Here is a 6,709-nt window from a genome sequence, read left to right as displayed (position 1 = left end):
TCCTCAAAAGAATGAGACCATATAATGTTTGTCCTTCTCTGATTTACTTCACTCAGCATAATACCCTCCAGTTCCATCCACGTCGAAGCAAATGGTGGGTATTTGTCGTTTCTAATGGCTGAGTAATATTCCATTCTATACATAAACCACATCTTCTTTATCCACTCATCTGGCGATGGACACTGAGGCTCCTTCCACAGTGTGGCTATTGTGGACATTGCCACTATAAACATTGGGGTGCAGGTGTCCTGCCATTTCAGCATCTGTATCTTTGGGGTAAATCCCCAGCAGTGCAGTTGCTGGATCGTAGGGCAGGTCTATTTTTAACTCTTTGAGGAACCTCCATACAGTTTTCCAGAGTGGCTGCACCAGTTCACATTCCCACCAAGAGGGCAAGAGGGTTCCCCTTTCTCCACATCATCTCCAACATTTGTTGTTTCCTGTCTTGTTAATTTTCCCCATTCTCACTGGTGTGAGGTGCTATGTTATTGTGCTTTTGATTTGTATTTCCCTGATGGCAAGGGATGCGGAGCATTTTCTCATGTGCTTGTTGGCCATGTCTGTGTCTTCTTTGGTGAAATTTCTGTTCATGTCTTCTGCCCATTTCATGATTGGATTGTTTGTTTCTTGGGTGTTGAGTTTAATAAGTTCCTTATAGATCTTGGATATTAGTCCTTTATCTGATATATTATTTGCAAATATCTTCTCCCATTCTGTAGGTTGTCTTTTAGTTTTGTTGACTGTTTCTTTTGCTGTGCAGAAGCTTTTTATCTTGATGAAGTCCCAATAGTTCATTTTTGCTTTTGTTTCCCTTGCTGTCATAGATGTATCTTGCAAGAAGTTGCTGTGGCCAAGTTCAAAAAGGGTGTTGCCTGTGTTCTCCTCTAGGATTTTGATGGTTCTTGTCTCACATTTAGATCTTTCATCCATTTTGAGTTTATCTTTGTGAATGGTGTAAGAGAATGGTCTAGTTTCATTATTCTGCATGTGGATGCCCAATTTTCCCAGCACCATTTATTGAAGAGACTGTCTTTTTTTCCAGTGGATAGTCTTTCCTGCTTTGTCGAATATTAGTTGACCATAAAGTTGAGGGTCCATTTCTGGATTCTCTATTCTGTTCCATTGATCTATGTGTCTGTTTTTGTGCCAGTACCACACTTTAATCTGCTTTTTAAACTTGAAAATGTATCAAATGCTTTATCAATATTCAATACTAAATATTTGCAAAATGAGTTCAATAGTTAAGCATTTCTGCTTAATAGATATTTATAATTATTTCTTTTTAATAAGATAATTCCAATTTTATCTCTAATAAATCTTTAAAAATATTTATTAGTTCATTTAATATCTCCATAAATTATTCTAAACTTGATCAAATGGTAGAAACATTTTAAAAAGATGATAATTTTATGTTACAAAGAAATTATATTTATTATATATTTATATAAAAGAAAATATCAAGGGGAAAATGAAATGATAATAATAGTGAAAGATAAAAGCTGTTAACATTTGGCATATTTCCATTTTCCTTTATTACATGCATATTTTATACATACGGTTTGCATACTGCTTTCTTATTTTACATCATATTAGGACAGTTTTCCTAGTTATCTATTACTTAAAAATATGTTGTCAAAGCAAAAATAAGAAAAAAATCTAGAATTTACAATTATTAATTCCTTTAACTTGAGGTAACCATTTTTAATACTGTGGTATACATTTTCATTCAATTTGCACAGATTTAACAATAAAAATGAAAATGCTAGCATACTGTATTCAAGGACTTTCTTCTTCCATCTTATATACATATCAATACATACATATATATATCAATATAGATAGATAGATAGATAGATAGATAGATAGATAGATAGATAGATGTATGCTTTTGGATCAGAGGGCAGTTTTACTACATACTAATAGATTGGTTTCCCAAATTTCTGTGCAAGTATATATGCCCAAATATTCATAAAGCACCCCATCTTCCATTTTTGCCAACATTTAGTATTAAATTCCTTCCTACCACATTCCAATTCAGCCTATTTGGCCTGTGCAGAAATTAGATTACTCTGAGAATAAAAGTGAATTACCATAAGTGCAATCAGGTGGTGGTGACTCAAATTATAGCTGCAGTTCTAGATGTGGTTTCATTGCTTAAACAAGTCAGTACATCCCCTGACACCTCGTATGCAACTATTGATCAGGTCAAGGCTTTTTCGTTCTTGCTCTAATGATTTATAAAGACCATCTGAATTGAAAAGTCTTCATAGTCTTACCAAAGGCGTGTATAAACTCATCAGACTTACATCATAACATAGATCACAGGGAAAGAACTTGATCATCTTTTTCTTCCCTCACTTCTTCCATCATACTGGTCCAAAACATTGATGATAATTGGACCTGGTGAGCAAGAAGAAGCCACTACTCTATGTACTTTAGCAAGACACTAACAAACAAACAAACAAACAAACAAAAGACACTAGCAGGCCAGTGGGGGAAAATAAAATCCACAAACATTAGGGGAATTACATCTCAGTGATCATGGAACTTAAGAATAACAAATACAATATTAAAATAATAAAACTATGTAAAGGAAAAGAGTAGATCACCCACAAACAAAAGATTAATGTCTAATCTCTCAACAGCACCACTGAAGGCAAAAGGACAGAGGAGTAGTATATTTAAAATACTGAAAAAGAAGAACTTTATGTCCTTAGGCATATAAAGTCTTAGATATTTTGCCAGATATAAGGCCACAATGAGAACACTCTTGGAAGAAGCAATAAAAAAAATGATACAAATCAACATAATGAGTGTACAAGAAATAGGGTATATACTAGATGTGTGATAATACAACATTGTTGAATACAGTATTGAAAGTTTATAGGAGTATAGTACACATCACTGCTCAACATAATATGTCTATCCTGGAGTCATTACAGCCTTTTAAAAAAATATTGTAATATTATAATGTGTTTTAATATCATGAATTGTAACACTCTACATCTTCTTGTTTTTCTTTTAAAATCTCATCAACTTTTCTTTTAAATGATAGGAAAACCGATATTTAATTTACCTCATACATACACACATTCTATGTGACTATGAGCTTAACAAGACATACAAGACAATAGTTTCTAGTCATTGCACAATAGGCAAGATCGAACTTGAAAGAAGGGAAACAAAGTGAGATAAACACTATAATCACTTAGGCTTTCTGCCTAGAAACACACATCTATCAAAACTAAGAGACATTGGAGCCAAAGCAGAGAAGCAGTCTTGCTAAGCTAATGAGGCAGAAGTTGGGCTTCTGGGCACTTAAAAGAAGTAGAGTTTTTAAGACAGAGTTTAAAAAAATGAGATCCAGGAGATACACAGATGTGAGACCTAGAAGTCATGGAGATTACTCTTGAGTCTTTAACCAAGGTCTAAGCTGTACACCTACAGAGAAAGATTTCAAAAAGCCTAATAGAAAAAGCTGCTTCAAAGTTAAGAGATGAAAAGAGAAGACACTGGAAGTTTTGCAGTGCTGGGATATATTGGAGTACTAGCTGTGTCAGAGTAAAGAAATCTCATTGAACCCTTCAGGCATTCAACTGGGACCCCAGAAAAGGAAAATACAGAAGTAAAGATCAAGTACTAGAAATAAGGCCACACCCTGAGATTAAAGATGAAATAGAAACAAAACAAAACATAAAGTTTAAACAAAACATAAAACTAAAAGTGACAGATTCAAGATCTAGTAAATTGACTGCCTGCCAGGACAAAATTCAATGTTTTTAAGAAGAAACTAGTATTATCAAGAATCCTTACAATCGATCATCCACAATGTTCACCTTATAATCTAAAATTATTGTACCCGCAAAGACCTAGAAAAATAAAAAACATAATTAGATAAAAAGTAGTCAATAGAAATCTTGAGATGATGTAGGTATTATAATCATCACATAAGGACTTTAAGATCACTATTATAAATATGATTAAGAATTTAAAGAAATATATTAATAGAATAAATGAACAGATGAAGTCTTTCAGAAGACAGACTATAAATATACAGAAATAGCAATATAAAGTTCCAGAGGTGAACAATACAATGTATGAAATAAAAAAATCTATATGGTTAGCTTACAAAGAGTTGGAATATAAAAGAATAAAAGGGTTAATGAAATTTAAGACAAATCAGTAAAAAATATCCCAACTAAAGAACAGAGAAAAAAACAAAAAAAGATTGAGGGGGGGAAAAACCTATCCTAGGTGAACAATAAGAAATCAATCGGTCTAAGAAATGTGATTCAAGTCACAGATAAAGAGGAGTGAGAATTGATACTTTCAAAAATGGTTGATTCAAATCAATAAAAAGGAAGTACAAGCAGTACTGTGTTTCTTCACTATCCCTGTGTTTTATCTTTGTCTCTATATCTCATTTTCTCTTATTAGTCAATGTTGATAGTATTCTTTTTTTTTTTTTTTTTTTTTTTTTTTTTTTTTTTTTTGACACAGTAAGGGTATCCTTTAAAAGCTTCCCCCAGCCACTGAAGTTCTCTTCCCTTCTGCTTTAGAACTCTGCTCTCTTGCGTGGGGCCAAGACTGGAGGGGAGACCATGGACCATGCTTGGGAGGTCTGTGTGCACCCAGAAGAACACCAGGGCGGGAACAGCTGGGAATGCCAGTCAGGTGAAAGCCGAAAGGCCCTTGACCACCTCCTGCACAGGTCTCCCCTTCGGCTGCTGCGTAATCACCCGCTCACAGCTCATGCTGGCTAACCAGACCGGGACTCCTGAAAAGTTTCCAGTACTGCTTCTACACAAAAACATGTTGAGAGGAAAACAGGTTGGTATGCTGAGTTCTGTTTCTGCATTTCCAGTAGTAAGTGCTAATTCCACAAGCTCAGAGGAAGTGGTCCCTAACCCCTCCTTGGGGCCTGTGCTAGAAGCTCTGGATCAGACGTCTGTAATGGGGCATGGCTTCATGCTCCGGCAGATGAAGAGCAAACTCCAAGGCCACTAACACTGGGAATTGAAAGGCAATCAGTTCTCTTCTATTCAGCCAGAACTTCTCTTCCATTCTTCACCGTCCCTGCTCATTTTCATCCTGAGAATACAGATTCATTTTCTTGTAGTGAATTGGTGAGTCAACCTTTAACCATGGTCTCCAGTCTTGACCTTTTCATGGACCTTTCCTCGTTTTCAGAGATGCTACATGTTTGTCTTTATTTTCATATTTTGTTGGTCATTGCATTAACAGCCTGAAATAGAGATAGTGAAAATCCTGTAATCACACTGACACCAAACTAAGAAATCTTTGTATCTTTTACTTCAGGAGGCTTGTTCTTCCTCATTTAAAAGTAAGTAGAAACAGGGGTGCCTGAATGGCTCAGTGGTTGAGCATCTGCCTTTGGCTGAGGTTGTGATCCCAGGGTTCTGGGATCAAGTCCTGCATCAGGCTCCCCACGGTGAGCCTGCTTCTCCCTCTGCCTATGTCTCTGCCTCTCTGTGTCTCTCATGAATAAATAAACAAAATCTTAAAATAAAAAAGGAAGTAGAAACAATAAATCAATCAGGTTCACCAGCCAGTGGACAGTTCATTTGGCTGTGTGTTTGTGGCTGACAAAAGTAGATTTAGTTCCAAATCAGGACCCAATAATTGACCATATATTATGAAAAGAATACTATGGGACAAATGGAATTGGGGAATTCAATGTGGAAACTGTCTTGAAGTGTTCTGGGTGAGGGGATTAGCATGGACTCTGGAGACAGTTAATGGTGTGAGAATGCAGATATTCCTGTCTACTACTAATTATTTCTCTCCATAAGTGTGTATTGTAATTCATGTCTATTCTGGGGCATAATGAGTAAGGGGTACCTTTCTAAGTCTTCCCATCAAGATCTTTGATGGAGGGGATCCCTGGGTGGCGCAGCGGTTTGGCGCCTGCCTTTGGCCCAGGGCGCGATCCTGGAGACCCGGGATCGAATCCCACGTCGGGCTCCCAGTGCGTGGAGCCTGCTTCTCCCTCTGCCTGTGTCTCTGCCTCTCTCTCTCTCTGTGTGACTATCATAAATAAAAAAAAAAAAAAAAATTAAAAAAAAAAAAAAGATCTTTGATGGAGCTCTAAGCTTTGCAGTCTATAAACTTTAGACATCTTTAGATATGCATTACTTTTTCCTCTAAGGTACATTTATGTACATTTCCTCTAAGGTACATTTCCTCTAAGGTAGACATTTATGACAGCTTTTAGTCATTTGTAATCAAATAGCCTTTTTAAATCCCTTAGGCTTTGAGTTTGTTTTCATTATTCTTTTACTAAGTATAATACATGCAGGAAAGTACATAAGCCACAAATATACAGCTCAATGAACTTTTATACACATATATATCAACAGCCTCCAGATCAAGATATTTACTATTACTAGTACTCTAGTACCCCCTCATGCCTTCTTCTAGGTACTATTCTTCACCTTGAAATCTAATATTATAGATCAGCTTTGTCTGTTTTTGAATTTTATGTAAATAGAAGCCTACAGTATATACTCCATCAAGTATAGCAATAGCTTCTTCTTCCCATTACTTTATAATATACTACATATATATAATACTTACATATAAGTATATATTATACATATATATTTGTTTATTCATTCTACATTTGATCCATTTCTCAGTTTTCAGACATAACAATGCTTCTATGAACACTCCTGCATATGTACTTTAA

The 6,709-nt window shown here is 35.6% G+C and overlaps 1 long non-coding RNA gene across 1 annotated transcript; it reads right to left on the bottom strand.

Annotated features, from left to right (window-relative positions):
- Positions 1 to 1,508: 1,508 nt before the first annotated feature.
- On the bottom strand, positions 1,509 to 6,011 carry LOC106559704. Its single transcript, XR_005369744.1, has 2 exons — positions 5,863 to 6,011; positions 1,509 to 5,245 (listed from the first exon to the last, which is right to left on the bottom strand). It is a non-coding gene; the product is annotated as an uncharacterized LOC106559704 (long non-coding RNA).
- Positions 6,012 to 6,709: the final 698 nt, after the last annotated feature.

This window comes from Canis lupus, chromosome 14 (assembly GCF_011100685.1).
Source record: "Canis lupus familiaris isolate Mischka breed German Shepherd chromosome 14, alternate assembly UU_Cfam_GSD_1.0, whole genome shotgun sequence".
Classification (NCBI taxonomy): Eukaryota; Metazoa; Chordata; class Mammalia; order Carnivora; family Canidae; genus Canis; species Canis lupus.
This window is presented reverse-complemented; position numbering and strand designations above follow the sequence as displayed.